The following is a 13,450-nucleotide window of genomic DNA, read 5'->3' as shown; positions in this document are numbered from 1 at the left end:
TCTCCCAGGTTGACAATCTCAGTTTCGTCCAAGTTAGACTTAGGTCTATTCTCAAAATCCTCAACCTCTTTAAAAACCTCTTCTAGTATATCATATTCTTCTGAGTCTATATCTGTTTGTTGTGTTTTCTCGTTGCATGTCACAATCATCGGTTCATCAAGATAAGTAATAGTAATGCTTTGGGGAGGGGAATAAACAAAATGTAAAAACAAAAAGGTAGCAAGTTAGTGTGGATTATGAGAAGAAAACGTTGCAATATTTAGCAAAAATATGAATCGTGTCCTAATTTGGAAGCCTCGTTGTGCCCGAGGCGGGCCTAGCGACAAGTTGATTTGGAGAACTTATAATGCTAAATGCCTCATTTTATTGATAAAAATAAGACGAATCCCAAAACGAAACTAAAATAGCAGAAAATAAAATGTCACTAATGGCCGTTGGCCTTATTACATTTTTAAACAATAGAAAAGACTCCTAACTACTTGGTCCCAGAAGGACCTTCCCCAGACTCGGCATCTTTAGCTCCATCGTACAGCTTCACCAGCTCACGCAGTCCCAGCAGCAAATAGACTCTAGCCAAGTGCCCTCCTTCATTTCCCTCGGCGTTCTGGCAGTTTTCAATCCTCTGGATGAACTTCCTTTCCAACTCTACTAAACCCCACTCCAAATACCCCAATCGCTTGTTAGCGCTGACAGCCATATCCTTCCATTTTTCAATCAACTTTTGATGGGCTTCTTGAATCTCCCGGTGCTCACTTTCGCATTTCCGGATCCTCTTGCGCAATTGGTTGTACTTGTCCTGAGCTTCACCCTTTTCATCGATAATCCTGTGACCTCGAACAAACCCAGGTTGGCCCAGACCATTGTGATTATCCTCCAGCCATCCTGAATAGTATGGGGTGCAGTCAGCATGGTATCTGTCTAGCTCGATAGTATCTCTTCCCATGATGATCTTGCAATGCCACATATGCTGAGCTTGGCACTTATAAGGACTGTCATCAGCTTGGAAGTCAGCTCGGAAGTGACTCATCTTGTCGACCCTTGGTATAACCTACTTCCTACCAGCCTGTCTGATGACCCGGAAGGGGATATAAGGGTAGGTTCCTCTTAAACCGATCGGTATCAGAAACGGTGTGTCCCTAGATTGGGGATGTACTCGTCAGTAGGGAACCATTCGAACATCCATTATATTTGATCCTCAGTCAGATTTTCAAATAGCTCCACCCATCCTTTGTCATCTTCTGGCTGAGCAAACATGTCGGGCATGTAGTTCATTCGCCTTGGTTGATGGAAGGTTATATGATCGTCCCAGTCTCTACGCTGAATCTCTTGCCTATATTCACCTCTTTGGAGATGCTCCATGAGCCAGAGCTGGAGTAGCAAGTTGCACCCCTCGAGTGTGGGGCTCCTTGTTGACACTTTTCCAAGGCTCGGTACATTTCTGCAACGATCATGGGCACTATGCTAAAGGGTTTCCCACCAATTCCCTCCATTAAGGTTTTAGTGACCATAGCTAGCCTGGTGTGAATCCTTGCTTTCTTCATAGGAAACACTATCATCCCCAAGAAGCAGAACATAAAGACAAAGACGCTTCTATGGATATGCCCCAATGAGGTGAGGACGAATTCATCTGGGTAAGTGTGGTAGGACTTACTATGGTCGTACCTCTCGTACAGATAGTCGAAAGAAATGTAGGAATCCTTCAAACAGGTGAAGTTTGTGTTTTTCTTTAGTCCCATCGTTTTGAAAAAAACCCTACCCTTGCGATTTTCTGGCATAAGTAAACCCGGATTCTCCCATGGAATACCAGCTAATCCTCCTATTTCCTCGAGTAGAGGTGTCATCTCAATCTCCCTGAAGCGAAACACAGACCTATCACAGTCCCAAAACAGAGTAGCAACTTCTATGAATTTGTTGTTGGGTTGGACCTCCAGGAGAGAAGGCATATTTCCTAGGTATTTCCGGACAAGAGCCTGATCACTGGAGTGAAGATCCTCCCACCAGCTTAGCAACCTTGGGTGGATGTTGGTGACCATGCCAAATCTGGGGACTTCGTGCCTCATTTCTGCAAAATAAAAGCGTTAGGACCTTACCCCCACCAGACTCGACTGTTAAATATCAATAATTGGCATAAGCAACATTTAGTTCTCCAAATAAATGCATAGAACATGGTAGTGTCTGTTTGGGTTCTAAGGAAACCCAGTGGACTTTGGACAAGGCTATCTTAAGGAGTCATTATGTGGACAACATAACTGACTCGTCTAGGTTTTGACAGTGATGCATGCACAATTGAACATAGTAGGGTTTCTATAGGGTATTAGACTGGTACCCTTGAGCGGACAACTCAAGAGGGAAAGGCACAGAACCGTCGATTACACCGTTGATTGACTAGTTTTACCGCAAATACGCTTTTGCCAAATTTAGGGGGTAATGATATCGGAAGGCGCAACCACTCATTATAAGCATTGCTATGGTATTTTGTTTGGAACGAGTGGAATATGATGTTGAATTTACAGTTACAATTACGGGGGTAATTAATATGGTTCGGGTACCATATGATGTTGAATATGGTATTTTACGGGGGTAATTAATATGGATCACATCAATGCAATACCTAGCAATCACTCCTCAGAAGAGGGGTCGCACGTGATATTAACACATCGGTCATCATATCCATATCTACCCTTCCGACCCCGTCAAGGTATTAAAGCGCGGAATAGTATCGTTACTTATTGCATGCTATTACCCGTCCCAATCCTATTAGTCCCGGAGGCATTGAGACTACTAATCCTAAAGGGGAGGGAGTTGGGGCTTTTTTAGAGTTTCAAAAGGATAAAAATCTAGGCGACAAGCAAAAAACAAATAGCAGTTAAAGGGTGAACAAATAGCAATTAAGGCTCAAGTAGGCCTCCTCATTCAAAGCAGCAAGTTATTTAGCATGACTTACAAGTACTGGTTAGGTCTTTAATAAATTAAGGCGTAGGACATGCTGATTTATCACATATTTTTCAGAGGAGTCCGAATTAGCCCTGTCTGGATGTAGTTATCAAACCTGATACAGTTGGTTAATTACCTAGTAGTTTGCCTACGTGAGACCTATAGGCATGATATCTAACAGAGTACACAGATTTATACGAAAAGGATGCTGGTTTTATAAAGGAAAATCTACGGACTTATGACTGATTTTAGATTCGAAACGAAACCGATTCAGCTGATTTGCTCTTATAGGCATGATCTATAAGTGTCATTGGTTTAAAATAGTTACATAAGTGCAGGAGTCCTATAAGCACGGTGTCTAGGATGCAATTGATTATTTTAACCTATAGACTGTTTGCGTAATGTGTATATGCAGAAGTGCAGAAGACTATAGTCATGATTTCTATATGCAGAAGTATAGAAACTTATAGACACGTTTTCTGATGCTGAAATGAAACAATCTTATAGGCAGGATTTCTAAATGCATAATGAAACAATCTTATAGGCAGAATTTCTAAATGCAGATATATAAACGAAAATGTTGTGATTGCAGAAATAAAACCTAAAGCATGATATCTACCCCATATGCATAACATGAGAGACCCTCCCCCATTTTTACTATACACCCCATAGTTATTACAACTTGAATGAATCCAGAAAAAGTAAATTACATCAGAAATTCCAACTACATCTAAACAGCCTAATTCAGACTCAAAGTCCAATAATAGTAGATAAACCAACTTCCAGGATCAGATTCCCAAAGCCTTTCTCATCTTTTGGGTGTGTCAAAGTTCCAAGGGGCTTTGTGAACTCCAGGCAGTGCTTATACCCAATTATATTACAGAATTATAGTGTAGTGAGGAATGGCCAACCCTCCAATGTCCAAGTTCAGAGGGAACTCAAGGTCCCCAAGGCAAGTCTCATAGGAGGGGGCAGAACTTAGAGTCTAAGAGTAAGTGTAAGTGCAATAGAGGGGGAAAATTAGGGAGGAGCCATGACAAACTAGTGGTCATGCCTAGCAATTGGGATGCTGGCACACCCCTAACCAGCCTGTCAGCATAAATTGGGAGTTAGGACCTATTGAAGGTCAGATTCAGACCTGGGAAGTAGCCAGGCCAAAACCATTAACTCAGATACATAGAGGGGAATAGGGGGATAGAGATTCATAATAGAAGCAAGATACAAGGAAAGAAACCCACATAATTTAACTACTGAACATGAATAGAAAAGTGGGAAAGAGTACTGAAACTATAAAATAAACATATAGGGGGTGAGGCAAGAAATTAAATTAGACATACAAATTTCAGGAAAGACGGGTAAGTAAAACAGCAGTCTTGAAAAGCCAAATTGCAAAGCAGTACAAAAGGCTCAGCAGAGAGTACAAGGTATTGAAAAAGTATTGTGATTGAAAGTGTATGTGAGAGAGTAAGGTTTTATCAAAGCTTAAAGCTTAAAGCCTGTGTGTTTAATGCAGAAGGGTCGAGCTCTTTATAGTGTAGCAAGTAAGCAAGAAAAGGTAAGGAAATATCATTCTGATCAGTCTCCCTTTAGTTAAGGGATTCTGATCTCAAGCGGGTAAACCCATTATGGAAAGGGATTTTAAAAAATATTTTCCCAATAATATAATAAAGGGTAAGTACATAGAATCTATTAAAGGAAACAAGCTAATAGTACACAGCTTGTAAAGAAAAAGGAAAGGGAATCAACTAGTAAAATTAAAACTTCAGACTTTAACTCGAATGAATCGAGTCAGGAAAAGGGGTAAAGAAAGGTTCAATTAGGGAAAACCAGTAACAATTAATTGAACACAATTAAAGGAATCCGGAATCAATTAGTAGTTGGCAAAGTCTTTTTGAAAGAATAGTTCTCATATATATAAACACTCAAACATGTAAATCAAGAAGAGACTGTCAAGTTGTTTAAAAGAGAATTTTAATCGAAGAGAAATTCAGAATCATAAGCAAGGAGATGCAGGTCCCATTGTGGAACCCTGACTCGAACATAAAAATCAAAATCGTCAAAAGGAAACCCCAAATCCTAGGGTTTCAAATGTTGAATCTGACATGGAGGTAGGAAAGCAAACCATTTGTTTTTCAGAGTTTCAACAAAACAGACATGATAGCATGCTTGAACAACAAAGGAAGAAAAATCATGAAAAACATATTCGAGAAACTCAGAACATAAATGAGTTCAGAAGAAAGAGACAGTGCAAACTTGAACACAAGCAGATGAAGCATGTAAGAACATGAACAGAGTCAAAAATCAAATAACTTTAATGGTAGGCACATATAGCAGAAGAGTAGTGAAAACATAGCAGAAATTAACAGGAGAAAAGAAAAAGGTAAAAGACAATATATGCATAAAATAAAGGAAATCATACGAGAAATGTATAAACAAACACACATAAAGCAAAGAAGAAAAGAATCAGAAAGATTTTTTCAAAAATCCTTGCGGAAACCCTAAGAATCGGAGAGAAACGATTTTGACAAAAGCTTTTGGGGAAAACACTCTAGATGTCAAGAAAAGCAGAGACATAGTACAGATCTAAACAAATAACGGTGAAAGAACCTTGAATGGCTTAGGGTTTTAGAGAAACCCTATAAATGAGAAAGGCTTGGAGACAGGTCTATTCCTGAGTCGGAAAGGTCAAGAACCAGGCTCCTGAGTTTCGAATGTGCCGGAGCATGGCCGGAGAAACCATGGAATCAAAGATCGGAGAAGATCGAAGAGGGAATCGTTGAGTTCAGGCCTCATAACTTCAAACAACCAAGATCTAATGGTGGAGAGGAGTGAGTATAGTCCATCCATGGCCTGAGAAGCCATGAATTCCGGTGAAAGTACGGTGAAAAAGTGGTCGGAGACGGCTAGGGTTCCGAAGAACCTTCGAGAGAGTTTGAGGGTAGAGAGAATTCAAAGGCGGCTAGCTAAACAGAAATGGGGGCTAGGGTAAGGTTTGGGGAATTAAAAATGGAAAGGGGAGATCGTGACCGTTGATCAGATTGATCAACGGTCTGGATTAAAGGAGCCTTGGGTCGGGTAGTTAAATGGGTCAAAGGGTATGGAATTGGGCTGGCACGGCTGGGATTCAAATTGGGTCAATTGGGGGGTTAATGTGGCTATAATCGAAATACAAAATGGGCTGCAATTGAAACGAAATGAGGCCAGTTTTTAAATAGCCAGTTTTGTCCCTTTTTATTTCATAAATAGTAAAAAAGATTTTAAAAACAAATTAAAAGTACTGACCCAACTAATAATGCATAAATATTAATTAAAAAATATTGAAACCAATTTTACAATTATAGAAATGCTATTAATCTTAAAATAGGCTATAATTACAATTATATGCAATTTAGATTTAAAAATACTAAATAAATTTATAAAAATATGCAAAAATCATATTAATTATATTTTGGTGTAAATATGAGAATGGAAATAAATTATTCATTAAGATGATAATTTTGGGAATAATTATTGGATTTTGCACTGCTAAAATAGGCAATAAATTGATTTTAAAAATCCTTAAAAATTAGAAAAAAAAAATCCAAAACTCTTGGGCATGCTTATATATGCGTACACATGCTATTTTGAAAGTATTTTGAACATAAAAACATATAGGAAAAAATTAGGTATCAACATGCGATACACCCCTTTTTGGGCCTATCATTGCAAATGCGATCCCTTGTTCGCATTTGCCATCTCGCAAATGCGATAACCCCCTTCGCAAATGCGAACCTAGCAGAGGTCAGGGTTCGCAATTGCGAACCTTGTTCATAATTCTCATATCTGCAACCTGCAATTTTTAAACTTAGCCGAAAATCAACCATTTTTCACATTTTTTCAAAACATAAACTCCCTAGGACGATTTTTCAAGAACAACTCTCCTTCCAAATCGATTGTATGTAAATTTTAACTCGTTTCCTTGAATCATTAACATTTTTTAATATTATTTCAACTCAAAATCAATAATTGTCATGGGGAGAATTGGGTGTTTGGGGTAGAACCTAGGTTTTCAAAAATTGGGGATTTGGACCTCGATTTGCGGACCGATTTCAAAACAAATTATATATTTGGGTTTGTGGGGGAATGGGTAATCGGGGTTTGGTTCGAACCTCGGGTTTTGACCATGTGGGTCCGGGAGCGATTTTTAACTTTTTGGGTAAAACTTTGGAAAACTCATTTTCATGCATTGGGGTTGATTCATTTAGCGTTTATTGACATAATTAAGTAACTTGTGGCTAGGTACGAGCGAATTGGTGGTGGAATCAAGGGGTAAAGCGATAATTGAGACGTGAATTACGTTCGTGACATCGAGGTAAGTGTTTGGTCTAACCTTAGCTTGAGGGATTTGGAGTCGAGTCCTATTTGCTATGTGGTGTTTGTCGAGTACGACGTATAGGCATGGTGACGAGTATCTATTCGTTGGTATCAAGCATGCCTGTGAGTCTTATATTGTTATTTTTATGACTTCGTTGTATTGTTCATGCTTTGGTGATGATTTCTATTTCTGGCAAAGTTTGTGGAAGTAATTGTGGCGTTTGAATATTGAGGAGCGTTGGCTCAAGTCGTATAATGAAATGTGAAAGTGTAAGAGGTAAATTGAACCCTATTAGAGCATTGTCTCAAGTTTTAAAGTGAAGGTGAAAAAGAGAAAAGAATCTCCCTTGCCGGGATATTGTTGTTGTTTTGATGTTGTCCCTTGCCGGAACTTGTTATTGAATTATTGTTCCCTTGCCGGGATTCTTATTGTAGTTTCATTTATTTCCTTGCCCTATTGTTTGTGATTGTTGTTTGGTTGAGGAAGAGAGCTAAAGCACGAAGGGTGATGTCGTATATTGTTTGGCGAGAGAGTGATAAAGTACGAAGGGTGATGCCGTGTATGATTTGAGAGGGAAGATTGTAAAGCACGAAGGGTGATGTCGTGCCGCATGATGTACCATTCCATGCCAATTATATTGATTATATTGTAAGGACGAGAGTAAAAGCACGACGGGTGATCTCGTGCACATTTTCATTACTTGATTGTTTTGGTGAGGACGAGAGTAAAAGTACAAAGGGTGATGTCGTGCGCTTATTGATTTATGATTCTTTGTTGATATCTGAGATATATTGTTTCTTTCAATTACCTGTTGTCCTTAAATTTTGAATTGATATCTCCACCACAACATGCTACCCCTCCCATACTTGACTGTTTATTATTATTCTTCTTTTCCATTGTATATAGTTGAATTGCGTAGATTTATTTGGTAGTCTAATCCTAGCCTTGTCACTACTTCGCCAAGGTTAGGCTTGGCACTTACCAGCCCATGGGGTCGGTTGTGCTGAAACTATACTCTGCACTATGTGTAGATCCCGGAGTAGATTTTGGATCGTAGATTGGGTGGTTACCTTCAGTCTACACGGAGATCCAAGGTAGACCTGCAGGCGTCCGCAGGGCCATGGCGTCTCGCTCTATCCCTTTATCCCTATTTCATTTCCTTTAATTCAGAAATAATGTATCATTTATTTTTCAGACATTGTATATAGTAAATCTTAGATTGTCTGTGATACTGTGACACCACTTCTGGGTGGTTAAGGCTTAAATAGTTGTATTAGCACATGTTCAGATATTTTTATTGCTTTTCTTCTGATTATTCTAAATTTCTGATGTTTACACGTTATTGTTTTACAAATGTTAAAGAATATAAAACAGGTAAAAAGGTAATTTGTTTAATAATTGTCTTGCCTAGCTCACATCAGTAGGCGGCATCACGACTCCCGAGGGTGGGAAATCTGGGTCGAGACAAGTTGGTACCAGAGCTCTAGGTTACATGGGTCTCACAGTTCACAGACAAGCTTGGTAGAGTCTGAAGGATCGGTATAGAGACGTCTGTATTTATCCCCCAAAGGCTACAGAGTTAGGCAAAACTTCACATCTATTCTTTCTTGTTGTGCGATTTTGTTCTCTCAATGCTAAATTGAAACCTCTACTCTTGTCCTTTCGTGAATGGTGAGGTCACGTGCCGCTTCTTCAACCGAATAGCAGCACAGACCGGTGTTAGATCAGCTGCACCTTCGGAGGTTTTGCGGATGTTGGATAGGTTTCATCCATCTCTTCACTACTACTTTCAGTGGTGCATCTTCTGAGGATCCCCAGGATTATCTAGACAACTGTAATGAGGTTCTCATGAACATGGGGATCGTCGAGACCAATGTGGTCGATTTTGCTACTTTTTGCTTTTCTGGATCCGCCAAGACTTGGTGGAGAGATTATTGTTTGGCTAGATCAGTCGGATCACCAGCTTTGACTTGGGAGTAGTTTGCTCAGCTATTTCTAGAGAAGTTTCTCCCCATCACTCAAAGAGATATACCCGAGGCAGTTTGAGCGTCTCTAGCAAAGTTCTATGACTCTTACTCAGTACAAGACTAGGTTTAATGATTTGACCCGTCATGCTCTTCTTATACTCCCACTGAGAAAGAGAGAGTGAGGAGGTTCATTGAGGGACTCGTTCAGCCTTCTCAGTCAGCTAGAGGTGGAGGTAGAGGTAGAGGTATTAGAGGTTGAGGTATAGGTACTGTTCTGGTTTGTAGCAGAGATGCCTCAGTTTTATTTGATCCGGGATCTACGTACTCCTATGTGTCATCTTATTTTGCATCGTATCTGGCCATGCCTAGTGATTCTTTGAGTGCTCCTATTTATGTGTCTACACCGGTGGGTAATTCTATTGTGGTAGGTCGAGTCCATTGTTCATGTATAGTTGTGATTGGGGGTCTTGAGACTCGTGTAGATTTGCTTCTTCTAGACATGGTTGATTTCAATGTCATATTAGGGATGGACTCGTTATCACCTTATAACGCTATCTTGGAATGTCATGCCAATAATATGACCTTAGCCTTGTCAGGTTTACCTTTTTTAGAGTGGAGATGGACTCCTGGTCATTCTACCCGCAGTATTATCTCATACATGAAGGCTCGGCGTATGGTTGATAAGGGGTGTTTGGCCTATTTGGCCTATGTTCGTGATTCTAATGCTGAGGTTCCTTCTATTGATTTTGTGCCCATTGTTCGTGAGTTTCTGGAGGTATTCCCTTCAAACCTGCCGGGTATGCCACCCGACAGAGATATTGACTTTTGCATTGATTTGGCTTCAGGAACTCAGCCCATTTCTATCCCGCTGTATCGTATGACCCCGCCTGAGTTGAAAGAGTTGAAGGAGCAGTTGCAAGACTTGTTGAAAAAGGTTTCATTAGACCTAGTGTTTCGCCTTGGGGTGCGCTAGTGTTGTTTGTAAAGAAAAGGACGGATCGATGAGAATGTGTATTGATTACCGATAGTTGAACAAGGTTACAATCAAGAATAAATATCCATTACCGAGGATTGATGATTTGTTTGATCAGCTTCAAGGCGCCAAGGTCTTCTCGAAGATCGACTTGAGATCTGGCTACCATCAGTTGAGGATTAGGGCATCCGATGTCCTTAAGACAACTTTTTGCACTCGGTACATGCAATATGAGTTCTTGGTGATGTCATTCGGTTGACAAATGCCCTAGCAGCTTTTATGGATTTGATGAACCGAGTTTTCAGGCCTTACTTAGATTCATTCGTGATAGTCTTTATTGATAATATTTTGATCTATTCCCGAAGCCGGGAGGAGCATGAGCAACATCTTAAAGTGGTTCTTCAGAATTTGAGGGATAGTCAGTTGTATGCCAAGTTTTCGAAGTGCGAGTTCTGGCTGAGTTCAGTTGCATTCCTGGGTCATGTTGTATCAGCAGAGGGTATTCAAGTTGATCTGATAAAGATTGATGCAGTCAAGAACTGGCCTAGACCAGCATCAGCTACAGAGATCCGAAGTTTCTTGGGACAGAACAAATTATTTTTTCATTTTTCCATTTCTGTAGACCGGACAAACTAAAAATGATAGATTTTTTTTGAATAAAACAACTATATTAAAAATAAAATATTTTTCTCAAAATTTCGTCAGAGTTTCGACACTATTTGGACATTGTTATTTTTTTCAAAACAGAAGATTAACCCTATACACTGCTATTTTCCCCTTTTTTTTTATTCAAATCCGGTCGACATGCAAGTCCAAAACAAATAAATGCACAGCGTTGAGTAAGATGCATCAGGATGGTCTTTTCTGTTTCAGGTTGCTATTCCTAGACGGACCCAACCCCTGTGTTGAGTCCCCTAAGTCAAAAATGCACATGATGTAGATAAGCGTTCCTACTAGGGATCCGGCATGAAGTTGAGTTATTCTAGGTTCAAAACCTAGGTGTTTGTTCTAGACCTGGCTTACCCGAGCAAACAGCTCGAGCCAAGGGAGGGCAGCGTACCGGGAATACAGAAGCTTCACCGGCTTAGCAACTTGTCCGAACCTCGTTCTAAATTGGGATTGACTTTAAACAGAAAAGAAGTCACACGAAGTGCACCCTTCTTCATGATTTAGAAGACTCAGAGAGGATATAGGTTTCGGCACAGTTTATATACAGTTCACAAAATATCAAAGTGGTAAAAGCAGTTAGTTAGCACATTAAACACAGATCATGTAACAAATCAGATAAAGCTAAACACAACAATTATTCTAAGCTCGATTTCTAACCCTGAACTAGAGATTCTGGATGGCGTTCCCCAGCAGAGTCGCCAGAGCTGTCACACCTCCTTTTTCCGCCCCCGCGAGGGGTGAAGGAGTTTTTCCAATTGAAGGACAATCGAAACGGGATTTGTTTATTTATTTCAGAGTCGCCACTTGGGAGATTTAGGGTGTCCCAAGTCACAAATTTAATCCTGAATCGAGGAAAAGAATGACTCTGTATTACAGTCCGCGAACCAGAAATCCGGATAAGGAATTCTGTTAACCCGGGAGAAGGTGTTAGGCATTCCCGAGTTCCGTGGTTCTAGCACGGTCGCTCAACTGTCATATTCGGCTTATTTATCTGATTTTAAATACCATTATGAACCAATGTGCCAATTTTAACTTTTTACCGCTTTATTGTTATTATTTCAAAAGGATGTGAACATCGCTTAAAACATGTCTTTGGACTGCGTCACATGAAATGCACCCACAATCTGGAACATATTTTATTTGATGTTTTGGGATTTGGATCTGGGTCGCATGAAATGCACACCCCAAGTTTTAAGAAAGTAGATTATTAAACACGCACCTAAAGAGACTATCGTGTTATTATTTTGGGAAGGGCCGTGAAATTTGCTAAGCGGCCCGTCCCAGAATCTAAATATTTAGTATATACATTTAACGAGGGCCCCGCAATTTATGCGTTTTATTTGGGCGAGGCTGTTGCGACCAAAACACTCACGCAAGTGCACGCGGTCGACAAGTAATATAGTAGTAAGTAGAGTATCGTTCCCACGAGGAATTGTGATAAACTTCTCGACTGATGAAGACTCAAACAATTATCAATTCAAGCTAATTATCACAAAATATATAAAAGAACCAATTTACAACTTACTTAATAATTGCACAATAATTCAGCACAAAATTACTACACCAATTACACAATATTTTGATAACAATTTTGGTAAAGATATTCCAGGGTCATGGACTTGCTAGAGATCATGCTACTATTTTAGCTTAAGATTGATTTATTGAATTATCCGGGTTATTGATTATAGGGTTAATAATATTCATAAGAATCTTTCGAGTTCTTATGCATCTATTCAAGTTAAATTAATACCTATATGTCTATGGTATTAATATTAACTCAAATGCATTTACAAATCCTATTTCTCAACCAAGCAAGGCAATTAAGTATAGTTCTATCTTAATTGCGAATCTTTCACCCGATGACCAGGATCCGGATCTTGCTCTATTTGATTCTATATGCAATCAAGAATTTCCTTTTTCATGTTTAACTCAAGATCCGTAAATAATATTTCATTGTTAGCTACGCAGTAAAATAACTAGAAGCAGAATCAAATAAACAACCCATAACGATAGATTCAAGATTTTCAATCTAAGCTTCAAACAACAAGATCATCTAACATCCATGACCCAAGAATACTAGAGTATTTAGCTACTCATAATCATACAAAAATCAACAATAAAAGTTTTAAACATAATATTAACAATCAACTAGAAGAAATTTTAGAAGAACTCTTTGAATCATTGCTCCAAGATGTTGTTCTTCTTCTCCTTTCTTAGCTCCAAGATGAAGCTCCTCAAAAAGTTCCTCTCTCTAAAACTCTTTCTCTAAAATCTGATCTTATATCAATAATGGAGATTTTGCTTTATGTATATTGAGTGGGATTAAGAAGGAATTCCAATTTTACCCCTAAATAATGTTTTTCCGGGTTGGTAGCACGCGAACTATTGCGCGAACTACATAGTTTGTGCACTACTTCGCACAGTATTCTGCCTCTGTTCCTTATACGCGCGAACTACCGCGCGAACTTTGTAGTTCGCGCGTTTTTACCCTATTCCTTTTCTAATTTGGAAAAACATAAAACATGTAGGTTGTAGCCCTTTGAGGTATCTTTC

Source organism: Nicotiana sylvestris, unplaced genomic scaffold (genome assembly GCF_000393655.2).
Source record: "Nicotiana sylvestris unplaced genomic scaffold, ASM39365v2 Un00017, whole genome shotgun sequence".
NCBI classification, from domain to species: Eukaryota; Viridiplantae; Streptophyta; class Magnoliopsida; order Solanales; family Solanaceae; genus Nicotiana; species Nicotiana sylvestris.
The sequence above is the reverse complement of the archived record's forward strand: the minus strand, read 5'-3'. Positions refer to the sequence as shown.